Source organism: Ahaetulla prasina, chromosome 1 (genome assembly GCF_028640845.1).
Source record: "Ahaetulla prasina isolate Xishuangbanna chromosome 1, ASM2864084v1, whole genome shotgun sequence".
NCBI classification, from domain to species: Eukaryota; Metazoa; Chordata; class Lepidosauria; order Squamata; family Colubridae; genus Ahaetulla; species Ahaetulla prasina.
The window spans coordinates 112,587,990-112,603,780 of NC_080539.1; positions in this window are offsets into that span (position 1 = coordinate 112,587,990).

A 15,791-nucleotide genomic window follows, 5' to 3' on the forward strand; every position below is an offset into this window, starting at 1 on the left:
TTCAAGCCTAGTTCACTTTTTTTTTCAATTTCTTTGGGTGATCATACTATTTCATACTTAAAAGCTTGCTTTTTATTTACTTATTCATTTATTTATTCATTAGATTTTTATTCCACCTTTATTACTTTATAAGTAACTCAACATGGTAAACATACATAATACTCCTTTGTCCTCCTGTTTTCCCCACAACAACATGGGGAAATGTTTGTGAGGAAGTGGGCTGAGAGAGCTGGTTTTTATGTCTTGGCAGAACTAGAATTCACTGTCTCCTTGATTGACATGGCAAAATAAGAAAAAAATCGATTTCTTTACACCGTAACTTACTATTCTCTAATCTCTCTGCTCAAGTGAAGTTAATAGACTACTATATCTCATTAGGAATTACATCCAATCTAGGAAGTCTATGTTGTTTCCACTTATATATTTTAACTAGACTGATAATCTAATAGTTGTTCTCTCCCTATTGCCTCTTTGGCTGCTTTCTCTTACTCTGCATTACATTCGATCCCTTTAATTTATCCTAACTAGCACACATTGCTCCATGTCACACCTACTTCAGTCCTAAAATTTGGCACTCAGGTTAGTGCACAAGTCAAAAAGAGGGCTATGAAAATATTTATAGACCCCTCACATCCTGGACACAAACTGTTTCAACTGCTACCCTCACAACGACACTATAGAGCACTACACATCAGAACAACTAGACACAAGAACAGTTTTTTCCCGAATGCCGTCACTCTGCTAAACAAATAATTCCCTCAACACTGTCAAACTATTTACTAAGTCTGCACTATTATTAATGTTCTCATCGTTCCTATCACCCATCTCCTCCCACTTATGACTGTAACTTTGTTGCTTGTATTCTTATGATTTATAGTGATATTGATTGTTTCCTGATTGCTTATTTGTTCCCTATGACTATCATTAAGTGTTGTACCTTATGATTCTTGATGAATGTATCTTTTCTTTTATGTACACTGAGAACATATGCGCCAAAACAAATTCCTTGTGTGCCCAATCACACTTGGCCAACAAAAAATTCTATTCTATTCTATTCTGTTCTGTTCTGTTCTGTTCTGTTCTGTTCTATTCTATTCTATTCTATTCTATGGACTCTTCTGATTCCGACTTTGAAAAGGCTATCTTAATGGACTGTCAGTTTGGAGTGCCAGTATGAATACTCTTGTGATACGAAGATATGAAGCCATATAAATATAATTAATAAATAAATTATACTAGTTGGGGGCTAACTAGATAATGAGGAGCCAGACCTTGACAGGATACCTAGCCCAAGAATACACCAAAAGCTATGAAGAGTAGAGCAGAAGTGGTCAGCAATTTTTCTGTGGTAGCAATTTTGGCTATATAAAATCAGCCTTTATGTGCTCTTTCCTTTATTGGATAGATAGATTTTCTCTATTATGATCTCCGTCTGACCTGCTCCTTCAGGTCTTCCAGTGGTGCACTCATCACTACCGTAGCTGAGTATATTCATATTGCTGCTGGTCTTCCTCTTGTTTCTTTCTTCCAGCTTTCCCACATATAGAGCCTTCTCCAGAGAGCTATGCCTTTACTAATAAAGGAGACTATTTGTAGCTCAGGGTTGAAATGGGGGGGGGGTCCTTGGTGTTCCCTGGGCATGCCTGTTTTCTTGCAGACATTTCATTAAGCTAACTAGGTAACATCATCAATGCTAATAAGGAGTGCTGTTTGCTGTCAGTTTATATTCTGGTGTCTTTTCTGTCTGTGTGGGTGGGGGCGGTCTTAGAGATTCTTTGGCTGGGCTGTTTACTGATGGCTCTTTGGCAGTTTATTGGGGTATTGTTTACTTGATTGTTGGTCTAAAATTAATCTTGGAATTAATCTATTATTGGTGGAGAGGTGCTAGAGTCATCTTTTTTTGTTGTTGTTCTCTTTTGGGCTGGCTAACTGTCTCTTTTGCATAGTCTATAGATGTTGTTAATGTCTATGGGTCTATTGATGGATGATTTGTCAGAATGCCAGGCTTTTAGAAATTCCCTGGCATTTTTGGATTTGGCCTGGTCTAGGATTGTCACATTTTCCGAATTGAAACAATGACTAAATCTGTCTGTACGTTGTGAAATTAAAGAATTTTTGTCATGTCTTCTGACTGCCAGTTGATGTTCATGGACATCATCCAGCCAGTCTTCTGCCTGTTTGTCCTACATAGTGGTGGTTGCAGTTCTGACACTGTATGTTGTAGATGACTCCTGTTTGTTTTTTTCTTCTGGGGTTGCTGGGTCTTTTGGTTTGCTTAGGAGCTATGCCTTTACATACTCTGTCCAAAGGAGGATAATATAAGCCTGGTTATTTGTGCCTTGAGTAAGAATTGTAGGTTGAAAGGTTCAATGATCCATTGGTTTCTTTTCTTGGCTGTCCATGCTATTCTCAGAAATCTTCTCCAAACACCAAATTTCAGGGGCGTCAATACTCTCCCTACCTTGCTTCTTCTAAAATCCTTTTGCACCATCATCTTAACTCTTATGGGACCTTCTGGTTCTAAACCTTTCGACTGCTTCAGTTTGTTGTCATTTTCTGCTTCTAAATAACTCTTACTAGCATCGTATGGATTCTTCAACTTAGTGGGAAAAAATGGAACTTACTAAGACTTGTTTGCACACCGTCTAAATAGTTCCCATATCACTGGCTGCTGTTAAAAGATTTACAACATGACAATTCTCGGACAGATTGTCAGATTTGCAATTGCATTGCTTTCTGTTTGTATTGAGGTGTGTAGCACACTGATCCAAAGAGATCCCAGAGTGTTCAGCTTGAACCAGACATCCTGGGGATTCTCAATTACTGAGATGTGATCAAAGGATCAGCAGCTCACTGTGCCAGCAAAGCTACGAAGTCCTTTTACCTCTTCAATCAATATATTTTCCTGCACTGGCCATCATTTTATCATCTGTGCTGCAAGTGGAAAGGCTTTTACCTGCATTCCCAATATATCTATAAATTGAAAACTTTCAGGCTGAATTTGACCTTGGTAAAATACATAAACCTGTTTGAGTTTTTAAGAAAATAATGGAACAATGTGAGTTAAGTAAAAATGGTAAAGGAGTCCCTGCAAATTTTACTTTGTTAGTCATTGCCGACTGTAGGGGGTGGTGCTCCATTTCAAGGCCATTCAGCCAGCACTGTCCAAAGACATTTCCATGACAACACAGAGAGCTGTTACCTTCCCACAGAAGTGTCTGTGGAGATTCTTAGTCATCCAGATCATGTTGTCCCAAAGGTGATTTTTTTTTTTCAAATTATATGATAAAGCACCTTTGGTATTCCCACAGAAGTGATACCTATTTATCTATTTGCCTTTGCATGCTTTCAAACTGCTAGGTTGGCAGGAGCTGTGGTGAGGACAGGAGCTCACCCCATTGTGTGGCACTCAGGTCTCGAACTTGGGCTGCTGGTTTTCCAGCTGACAAGCCCAGTGTCTTAACCACTGAGCCACTGCACCACCCTAATGTGAGTTAAGGCTATCTAAATAGAGAGCTTCCTGATTTCAAACGTATATTTTCATGAAGTCAGAATAATTATTACAGCTTTATGAAAAGTGCAAATATCCAGGATTTCTCTATGAAAAATAGCAACTCTTGTGACAATGGTGGTATTTAATTTCTCCAATTTTAAAGACTATCAGTCAGCATACATATTAACTTTAATAATGCATTGAAATGAAAATGATATTGATTATCACTGTGGACTGAACTTGAGAGTTATTATTTAGTTTGATTGAGTTCCTGGCATGTTCTTGGCTCTAAGTACAATAGGAATTTGTTCATATTCCCAGGTAAAGTGATTAGACATATGTGGGTCTTATTGGGCAGATAATTAAATTTTGATTATAGTTCTCATGAGAAATGGATGCTCTGGAGTAAGTCTTATTTAGAAATAGCTGTTAATCCTTAATAAATAGGCTAAGAATGGGGTAGTTACTTTTAATCCGATAATGAGCAGCAATATTTTTAAAACTACTGACATTTTACAAAAAGAACATAATTTGCCTAAAATAGCTGGGAGCCAAGATCCAGTTTGGCATTGTAGTTAAGTTTAGCGTGACGGCTTAACTACAATGTCTATAGAGATTCTCAGTCATCCAGGTCCAGTTGCCTCCTGAAAAAGCACCTTTGGGACAACCATGACCTGGATGACTGAGAATTTCTACAAACATTGTAGTTAAGTCCTCAGGCTAGAAACAGGGAGACTCAGTTTTAGTTTTCCCCGCCCCCACCCAGGCATTAAGCCAACTGGTTGGTCTTGGACCAGTCACTCTCTTTCAGCCCTAGGAAGCAGGCAATGGCAAACCAATTCTGAAAATTGTTGAGTTGGGTGAGTGAGGAGGCACGAGACCAAGTGAGTGACCACAGCTCTTTTTATTAGAGTGAGACTTCAGCAACTGGCACCAGACAAAGTGCCCTTTATATACACATCTGGCTGAGGCACCAGCCAATCAGTATCAAGTGTTTTTCCCTCCAAAATTCCCACCAATCGATTCATACACAACAAAAATGTTGCCAAGAAAACTGCAGGAACTTGTCCAGGCAGCTGCTAAGAATCAAAACTGATCCAAATGAGAGAGAGAGAGAAAGAGATACATACATGCATACGTACATACATACATACATACATACATACATACAAACAAACATACATACACAAGTTACCAGAAAAGTAATATATCATCTCATTATCATGAGCAGCTAAAGCAATTATTGTTTTTTAATCAGCTTCAGTGCCCTTATAGACTCTGAAACTCCAAAGGCATAGAGTATATTGGGAAGGTCTTTGCTTAGGTTAAATCCACATTTTATTATAAATCATTATTCTTTTAAAACAATGAATACATCAGAAATTTTGAAAAGAGAATTTGAATGTCCTATATTATCAAAGAAATAGGTGCAGTTTTTTAGGATTATTAGATATGTATTGTATGCTTTTAAAAAAATATAATCTTTTTTTAAATTATTTTGTAAACCCTTTTATTGGGGTGGAGTCCAGGTGACTGTATGGATCTGAGCATTTACTCGCCAGATCCCCATCTTTATTGAATGAATATTCTTTATTGGACATTTTAAAAATAATAAAAGATGTACAAACCAAATTGAAAAAGGGAGAGAAAAGGAAAAGGAAAAAATGGAAAGTGCAAGGAAAGAAAAAAGAAAAAGATTAAAGAAAAAAATAGAGAAAATACTTCCAATCTTTATCACAAGATAAAGTGCAGGCAAAATTAATACCCTCCTATCTCCCTTATAAGGTTGCATATGTCTCTTCTACCTATAGCCCATCTTTTACTTATTCACAAATCCATTTATCATCAAATATGTCAATATAGTTGTCAACAAAAAAAGTCTATAACCCAAGCACACCACAGAAGGACATTGGGAACAATAGTTACCAAGAATCACTTGGAGGCCACCCTGAGTCACTTAGTTGAGTTGGGTAGCTATAGAAGTTGAATAAATAAATACATTTTTAAAAACCTGCCAGAGGGTCAAAATACCAGTTTCTCATAGAGCTTGCCCAAGACTCAAATCCAGACAGACCACTCCAAGCACAGCCCGGATTATTTATATTATTAATAGGAAAATGATTTTTTTTTCTTGCTACTGTGAGGACTGCAGCTCCAAAGGAAAAGGGAAGCTTGAGAAAGGAATCATTCAGAAGATATCACTATCCTGTCTAATGTTAAGAACCCGAATGTTTTATTTTGGTAAGGTGTTGTGTCTTGCCCGCCCTCAGAGCAGCCGGGGCCTTCTTACCTGCTCCCGCACACTGAGGAATGTATGCCTCCCGGTCCCAGTCCTGGCTCCATGCCCACACAAACTGCAGAAGGAGAATCTCCCTGCCCCAGCCCTGATTCCATGCCCAGGCAAACGGAGCAGCTAGACCCCTCCCCCTCCTCCACAGCAGGTGAGCCTGAGGAGGGTTTATTACCAACAGCTGATTGGTGTGACCCTCGCATCAGAAGATTGGAGAGGCGGAGGCTGCAGAGGGAAGGGAGGGGCAGGCCTTAATGAGTGCTGAGTCATGGAGCCACACCCCATGGCCTATATAAAGGATCTACTTTCTGGCAGTCTCTGAGTCAGGCAAAAGTCAAACTTATCTTGCTGAAGTCACTTACTGGTCTCCTGCCTGCTCTGAGGACTTTGCTAGGACTTTGGGCAGAGCTGCAGAGGCACGCCTGATTCGGATTTCCCGGACCCAGCCGTCAGCGGAGGAGTGGGACACGACATAAGGCCTGCCTACAGCAGGACTTACACGAGCCTATTTCCAAGGAAGTGAATCTGAACTATCAAATTGTTTTTTCCTTATAGAAATTTAATCTCAATACTTGTACAAAATCCCATCTTCACCAACTTTATCAGTCTAAGAACATTGCCAGAATCTATGTAATTCTTTACATTTCAGATCAGAGTGAGCTGCACAGAAAATCAGTCTGTAGTTTCTCCTTTATTGGATGGCAGCAATCATTTAATACATCATTTTCAAATAAATCACTTTCTCCTGTGCCTAGTAGACCATGGTGGAGACGGCAAATCCTTCCAATCTTAAAAATGTTAAAACCACACCAGAGTATCATTCAATCAAACTTCTGCACTTACCCATCTGTCAAAAACATATTGGGAAAACTCAGTGCTCAGCTGAATCCAGTTTCATGAAAGAGGTGCAAGAATTAATTTACTCTACTTGCATCTGAGGCCAGGTTGGATCTTCTGAACAATACTCTTCCACTGTTTTCAAAGCTATTAAAAACATCTCTATGATGTTAAAATTGCCAAATTAAAATTGCCAAATTTGCTACCAATGTAATTAATATGAATACCACAAAAGCGCATTCTCCCAAGCGTAACTAATGTTGCAAGATCCAATCTGAGTCAGTCACCAAGACTGGAGGTTTATTCTTCCAAGCTTTTGGACTCATGCTGGAGCCCATCCTCAGGGAACTTCCCACTCTCCAGAATGCATGCACACATTCTGGAGAGTGAGAAGATCCCTGAGGATGAGCCCCAGCATAAGTCTGAAAGGTTGGAAGTAAAAAAAAACCTCTGGTCCCAGTGACTGACTTAGATTGGATCCTGCAACATTATCTTGAGACATATATATTTGCTTTCATTTGCATAACTAATGTGATATCCGTCTAAAGCAGGGGTGTCAAACTCGTGTCATCACAGTGTTGTCACATGACATATCATGACTTTTTCCCCTTCGCTAAACTGGGCATAGGCATAGCCAGCATGTGACACATCTGGCCCACGGGCCGTGAGTTTGACACCCCTGATCTAAAGGGAGGGAGGGAGGGAGGAAGGAAGGAAGGAAGGAAGGAAGGAAGGAAGGAAGGAAGGAAGGAAGGAAGGAAGGAAGGAAGGAAGGATACTCTAAACACATGAGTTTGCTCCCATGTTTTTTTCTGTTTGATTACTAATATTTTTGAATGTTTTGTATTCTGCAGACTATATGGTCACCATAAGCGAGAGGACTTGATTTTTTATCTATGAAGTCAGGTGATTAATGGTATTGGAAATATCCAAGCTACTTTTGGTAGAATGGATCTGCTCTAGCTTGGCAGAATCTGCATCTGTTGCATTTTCCTCAATTAGATTCATTCATAGCTGCTACATTTAGAATACCAAACAGCACAACTTGTCCAATCTCACAATTAACTTTGTCCATATATTCTGTACTTCTATATTGTTGTATGTTATGCTTGTTCCCTCTCTTTAGCATTCTCAATTATGTCTTGTTTTGTTCTGAGCTTTGTTCTTTGTTCTTTCCCCTAACAGAGTATTAGTGTCAACAACAATGTACAGCCTTTACTGATATCTAATGGGTAAGAATCAGTGGATTGAGAGACACTGTAACTGTCACAGGAAACCTCCATTGTAATTGTTCATTTAGCCAGAAAACCTGCAGGTTGTGTCAACTACAGTGTAGTAGCTCTGCCTATGTGTATAATCTTTGGATCATTAGAAACATTAGAGCTATCTTTTTGCCCTTTGCTATTTTGCTTGGCAAAACCAGTAGAAAAATGATTTATTAGTTACCAGAACTTGAGATACGATGCTCATAGATCATCTCTCAGGCTGATGTTTTCTGCATTTTCTCTTAATTTATGATGCATCAAAAGAAGAGCCTGATTTCCATAGTCCTGAAGTTAGGGTGAACTCAGCTGATATTTTGCTTATCATTACCAAATATCAAGGTTGCTGTTATTCATGTGTCCTTCAGTTTTCTTCTTCCCTGGTCATATTCTTAAACCATCATTTCTCAACTCATCTGGGGGGCCTCAGGCTGAGAAAGACTATTCTGCATAGCTCATCTAGAGAATTTCTTTTCTCAGGTATCTGGATTTTGAAATGGCCAATCCATTTTAGATCATATTTAGACAAGAGACAAATGTTTATATGAGACCCAAACTGACAACAGATACATATAATGATGTATTAAATAATTTGTTGTGTTCTATTTGGCTTCAAAAAGTAAAATACGTTTTAGGCTGAACATTATACTCCTGGGTATTTCCTCCATACTGCCACTAAATGAGCTCTTCATACCAAAACAATCAGTAATATGAGAATATGAGAATATTTGAGGTCTGTATTGTAAAGTATATTAAACATTGAATGTCTATTTCAATGACAGTCAGTACAGTGAAATAGTAAAATCTAAGACCAAATAGAAATCCACAGAAGTTTATATGCATGATATAACTTATATCCTATGCCTAACCTATCCCCATTGGGTTGTTGCTGTAGGGAAGAATTGAAGATGTGTGATGTTGTGGATAATGCTTTCAGTTCCTAAAAGACAGATGGGATGTAAATCTAATGTATAAATCATGTAAATCCCAAGATTTGGATAAAGAATCGTTTCTGAATAAGTATTTTTTAACGGTTCTAGCCTCAAATGTGAATTCCAAGACCTTATGTAAAATAATAAGTAAAATAAATAAGTAAGGGATTATTAGCGATTAAATGCAGTTTTTCTTTCTCTTCAGGAGCTACAATAAAACTTCCCAGAATTATAAAGTTCAATTCACACTGCAGATAAAAATGTTGTGCTGCGATAATCTAAATATTGGAATTTAAGAAATCATCTGTATGGAACAGAATTACTCAGCCACCCTACCCAAGGAGCCTGAATGTTTATAAAGTGGAGATGGGATAATGTAATATGGCTATCCCAAATGCCTAGTGATAAAATCTTTATAGCTTACCAGACTTTGCAAGATTGCTATAAAACTTTTATTACTTACTGCTCATGTGAAATGAATGCACCAGTCACCAGTGGAAGAACCACATGTTTGTTCTTCAATTCTTTTGTGGATAACTGTCACAGCTGAAATGCTCTGTGCCATTTCATCTTATTAAATAAATCTCAAGAAAGCTTTAGACCCTATTCATAATCATATCATAGGGGAGAAAGTACATGAGTAGTCTCATGTGCAATGAAACCATTACCATCGTCATGCTTCTTTTACATATCTCCAAACTTTGAACAAAGTGTTAGATTTACATCAGAGTTGTAAAGATATGATTGAAGTTTAGGATGCTTTTGAGCATTTAATGTACAGGTGCACCATAGCCATACAGGTGGTCCTTGACTTATGATCACAATTGAGCCCAAAATTTATGTTGCTAAGCAAGGCAGTTGTGAATAGATTAGAATAGAATAGAATAGAATAGAATAGAATAGAATAGAATAGAATAGAATTTTTTATTGGCCAAGTGTGATTGGACACACAAGGAATTTGTCTTGGTGTATATGATTCTTTAGCTTTTCAGAGTAGCTTCTTTTTGCTGCTCTGATCTCCCTTGTTAGTGCATTTCTGGCCTGATTGTACAGCATTTTATCACCTTTTCTGTAGGCCTCCTCTTTGGAATGTCGTAGCTGCTTAAGTTTAGGTGTGAACCAAGGTTTGTTGTTACTGTATATTCGCAAGTTCCTTGTAGGTACACATAGGTCTTCACAGAAGCTGACATATGATGTTACAGTATCTATGAGTTCATCCAGGTCTGCAGAGGTATCTTTAAAAATATTCCAATCAGTGCAGTCAAAACATGCCTGTAGCTTTAATTTTGATTCCTCCGTCCAGGTCTTCACTGATTTAATTATTGGTTTTGTGGCTTTAAGTCTTTGCCTGTAAGCAGGTACAAGGTGAATCATGCAATGATCAGAGTGTCCTACAGCTGCACGTGGTAAAGACCGATAAGCATCTTTTAGTGTTGTGTAGCAATGGTCTAGAGTATTCTTGCCTCTGGTGGGACAATTGACATGCTGAAAGTATTTTGGTAGCTCTTTCCTTAAGTTTGCCTTGTTTAGATCTCCCAAAACAATGGCCAGTGAATCAGGGTGTTTGGCTTCAGCCTCCATGATTTGGTCAGCTAGAGTTCGTAATGCCTTGTTTACACAGGCTTGTGGTGGGACATAAACAGCAATTAGAAGAAATGAGGAAAATTCACGAGGCGAATAGTAAGGTTTGCAGTTGATAATTAGAGTCTCTAAATTGTTGTCACAGAATTTGTAAATTATATTAAAATCTTGACACCAGTTTCTATTAATATATAGGCATAAGCCTCCTCCTTTCTTTTTACCAGATGTTTCTGGAATCCTGTCTGATCATTCAATCTGAAACTCTGGAATGTTCAGGCTGCTATTTTCAATTGATTCATTTAACCAGGTTTCAGAGAAGCATAGGACTGCTGAATTGCGAAAATCAGAATAGTATTTGTTTAAGAGGAGTATTTCATCCATCTTATTGGCAAGTGAGCGTATATTTGTTAGGAAAATTGAAGGCAGAGGAGTTTTAATGCGACTTCTTAATCTGTTTAAGATCCCAGATCGTTTACCTCTCTTCCGTCGCTTTCGTTGTTTGCTTTTTTTGGTAATCCATGGCTCCGTGGGAATTGCCTCCTCCTGTATTAGAATCTCCTCCGTGTTCGTAAAGACAGGTGGGGGTGAGATCAAAGAAAGCTGCTCCTTAAAGAAATGTTCCTTAATTTTTAGCAGTTGGTCTCGTGAGTAGGAAATCCGTAGTGAGTCACAGAGAACAATTAGAAATAAAGAAACAATTAGAGAGCATTTCACCGAGGCAGCCTTCGTCGGCGCCATCTTGGCTGCAATCTTCTCATCGTTCCCATCACCAATCTCTTTCCACTTATGACTGTATGACTGTAACTTTGTTGCTGGCAATCCTTATGATTTATATTGATATATTGACCATCAATTGTGTTGTAAATGTTGTACCTTGATGAACGTATCTTTTCTTTTATGTACACTGAGAGCATATGCACCAAGACAAATTCCTTGTGTGTCCAATCACACTTGGCCAATAAAAATTCTATTCTATTCTATTCTATTCTATTCTATTCTATTCTATTCTATTACATTACATTACATTACATTACATTACATTACATTACATTACATTACATTACATTACATTACATTGCAATGCAAGCTCCACCATTTTTCTCTGTGCGTTGGGAAGTTTCACTCATGTATATAAGAAGCAGTGCTTACATCACAATACTTCAACATTTGTTATCAATTATCCATCTAAAAAAACCATCCAATTCTGCAAATATCTCTGCAATTCAGTCTTACAAATCTCTCTCCAATCAAATTACATAAAAATAAGCTTGGGTTTTAACCCTCTCTTTCAACCTATGCATACCAGTTAGGATCACTTCTATTTATCTTAACATAATGTAAAAACTCAGGTATCAGTTTTATAACCAAACATTCCTGCACTAGGCTACTTGATAGAAGCATATATTTTTTTACCATTTTGCCTTTGTGCATGTTTCTGTCTCCCCTATTTCTTTGACAAAGCCCAAAATAACGATAAGTTGCATCTGACTTTTCCTGTTTGTGGAACCTTAACTAATCCTTTTCCTCCAAAACAAGTTGGCTCAGTGACTTGTGGCAGTGCCTTTTTTGTTTTTGTTTTTGTTTTGCTTTGGGGTTGCTGTCTTCTAGATGATATATTAACATTTGTTTGCACAGTGCAGGAAATACCCTGCAGGTCCCTTCTTGCCTTATGAAAATCTTTCCTGTCTTCTCGAAATGTAGTCGGACCAGTCTGGCATTGATTGTACATCAATCCCTCAAGGCACTTTTTCAGAGCAAGAAGACTTTTCCAGACCACAACAGGGAGGTTGGGGGGAAAAGAGCAGATCCTCATTAATCTCTGGGCATCTTAATTACATGAGAGAGAAGCATTTTGGACTCACCTTCACAAAGAGAGTAGGAGCCAGTCTGGAAATCACAATAAGCTGGTGAAATGAGATAAAATGATCGAGCCAAATTGTTCTTAGAAATTAATGATCAGCTAAGAGGATTCTTATCTTTTCTAATGTATAGTATTTGCCTTTCTCCCCCTTCTCTCTCCCCGGTTTGTGTGTAATTGTTCTGCTCTTCAGGTGGTTGATATTTATTGCTAGACCTATCCAGAGCAATTTGGCAAAAAGACCAGACAAAAACTAGAGCCAATTCTTTGGACTTCCTCAGACTGTGAGATGATCTCTGTCAGATACTTCTTTAAATTATCTTGTTCCAATCAGTCCCTTTGTCCCCTTTTTCTTTTCACTGTAATTGTATCCAATTCAGTCCAGTTTTAATCAGATTATCTCCATTCATAAGGACATAAGGTGGCTTCAGGCAAGTCAGCCCCTGTAAGTCTATACTGTATTGGCTCATATTATAAACTTGCTGGGTGAATTCTGTGACAGAATTGCTTCTACACTGTGTTCCAGCAGACGTTCCTGTGAAAGTTATGAGGCATACTGCAATTTAACTGCTGCTACAATTTAATTTTGGTGCAATCTATATTTCAGGAGTGGGGAACTCACAGATGTGAATATAACGCTGAACAAACAACTCCCAGTAATTCCAACTAGGGCAGCCAGTAATGAAAATTGCTGAGAATTATAGTTTGGCCACATCTGGAGGACTACAGTGTCTCTCCTCACTGCTACTGTTTAATTATGTGCCATGGGGTTAATGTTGATTCTTTTCAGTAGACCTTCTCTAGGATGATCTGTCTTCAACCTGACCCTTCAGGTCTCCCAACAATGAAGTCATTGTTGCCTCCAACTTTTGTTCCTATAAAGTGTCACAGGGAAAACTGTTGCCTGAACATTTCTGATCTTGTAGGTATACGTGGTCACAGCATCTGGATATTTTTTCCAAGGCTTGAATGGTTACTATTGAGAGCCAGTTTGGTGTAGTAGTTAAGACTAGAAATTAGGAGGCCATGAGTTCTAGTCCCACCTTAGGCAAAGAGTCAACTGGGTCATCTTAAACCAATCACATTCTCTCACCTCTAGGATGAAGGCAATGGCAAACTACTTCTGAAAAACCTGGCCTAGAAAATTGCAGAGATTTGTCTGAGAAGCGAACACAGTGAAACGGAAGGGGGAAAATAATATTTTTTCTTGAATGTTGTTTCCTTTATTGTTGATAGTTAATCCTAGAAAGCATAGCATTTAGCATTAGCATAGCATTTAGACTTATATACCACTTCACAGTGCTTTATAGCCCTCTCTCAGCAGTTTACAGAATTTACAGAGTAAACTTTTACAAATAAGTTGTAAAATAATGCTTTTAAAAGGTAAAAAAAAGGCTCTGACGATCACGTGCCACAGCTGTGATCGTCAGAGCCTCTTTTTTTTACTTTTTAAAGGATTTTTAACTAGTAGTAAAAAAAAATGCTAAAAAAGTAAAAAAAAAAAGTCCCAAAGATCGCACATCGCTCACCTAATCGTCGGAACTTTCTTTTTTACATTTTTTACTACTGGTTCAGCAAATCAGTAGCCTTTTTTACTACCGGTTTGGTCGAACCGGACCAAACTGGGACCATTTCACCCCTGGCCTGTTGAAATTCAAACTGCCGAATTGCAGGCAGAAGTAGCCTGCAGTATCGCATTCTGACTACTGCGCCACCACTTAAATATATTCATTGTCAGTTTTAAGGCTCATTGCTATACTTATTGTCATTAGTTTGGTCTCCATTATATTTAATTGTAATTCTTTTTTCCCCCACTATGCTTCATTGTCATTACTAGAGTTTTCAGATGGCATTTTTAACCATCACAGCGTCAGGATCAGAGTAGTGCAGATTATCGATCCTTCTTCCTCCAGTTTTAAAATCATGCTTATCTTCTTCCAAACCAGCTCCCTAAGTAAATATTCATCATGTACAGTAGCTTGAATAAATAAGGGAATGGTACAGACTTGTTTCTGGAGTTGTCGGCTTTGCTAGGTTTTGTCCGGGCTGTTGCTTACTGCCCTGTCTACAGGGTTTTGCATGAGGATAGTTTCCCATTTTTCTAAGCACATTCCACAGCTTGACATGGTCAATGTGATTAAATAATTTTCCATTGTCAAAATGTGCATATGGAGTTATTTTTGGCATTTGTTGTTTTCCAGTCTGTATCATCAATAATGTCTCTTGATCCTCAGCTTTTTCTAAAACCAGCTTGAAATTCAGCATATCAATTCTCTTCTAAGGCTCTAATCTGCACCGGATGATCCTAAGGATTATTTTGCCGGCATGTGAAATTAAGGCTATTGTAAAACAGTTTGCACAATCTGTTAAATCTTCTTTCCTTGATAGTGGTATGTAAATTGCCCTCTTCTAATCTTTTTGCCAGTATGTCATTGTCCAGATTTAGTAATATAACCTTGATTGATTCTTCTTGTTGCCTGTCGCATTTATCATTGCTACATATAAAGAAAAATAATCCATGTTATAAGAAATCCAGCAGAATATGCAATGTACATTTTAATTCTATGTTTATGTATATTACTTTTGGAAGTATTTAAAGAATATCTATGGAGATTCTCAGTCATCCAGGTCATGGCTTTACCAAAGGTACTTTTTTCAAAGGCTTGTTTTTCAAGGAAAAACAAAGTCCAGTTGCCTTTTGAAAAAGCACCTTTGGGACTCTGAAGAGATATGAACCATCATTATTTTTAGTCTGGACAAAGGGAAAGTCACTTTAGACAAGTTCAGACCATCAGTCTGTTAAACCAATATTTACTTTGGTTTGTTGTTTCTTGCAGGAAGGGATAAATCAATTCTTTCCGACCAGTGAATAAAACAATGGATAGTTGCTTATACATGGATATCAAGCATACATATTTTTTTTTTAAAAAAGCAATTGCCATGTCAGCAAGTTCCAGAAAACATTCATGTGAATCTGTCACAATGAAAACAACTGAAGGAGTCCTATAAAAGACATGTGATCCTTTTTTAGAAGGCCACAACATCGCTTGTTCACTAAGTCACCAATGTCATACATAAACTAATTTTCTGATTCCCCCTGCTTCACCTACAGTACTGGGTCAATGTGATACTTGTTGTTTTTGTGTTGTTTTTGTTTATGTGGGAAAGCAAAATAGTCAGTGTTTGGGTGTCCTGTCAGAGAGTTGAGACAGCTCTGCATATCAAACATTCCATAACCAAGGCTCAAATCACAGACAGATTATAAAGATTATAGGTAAAGCAGAGCAGGGCTTCTGCATATTCTCGGCAACCATGTTATGAGCAGAAATTATAGGAGGTATATGTATGTAAGAGATTTAGAGGCTGTCTGACCCCAGAATCACTCTGGGCAGCTTACCCTAAAATATAGAAAATAGTAAAAAGAAAATATTATGCACCCAGGCAAACCACATTCCATAAAACATAAATCACAACTGACAGGGGCTCCACAAGTACCCCACCCCAAGGCCTGGGAGAACAGCCAAAATTTTAAAGACTT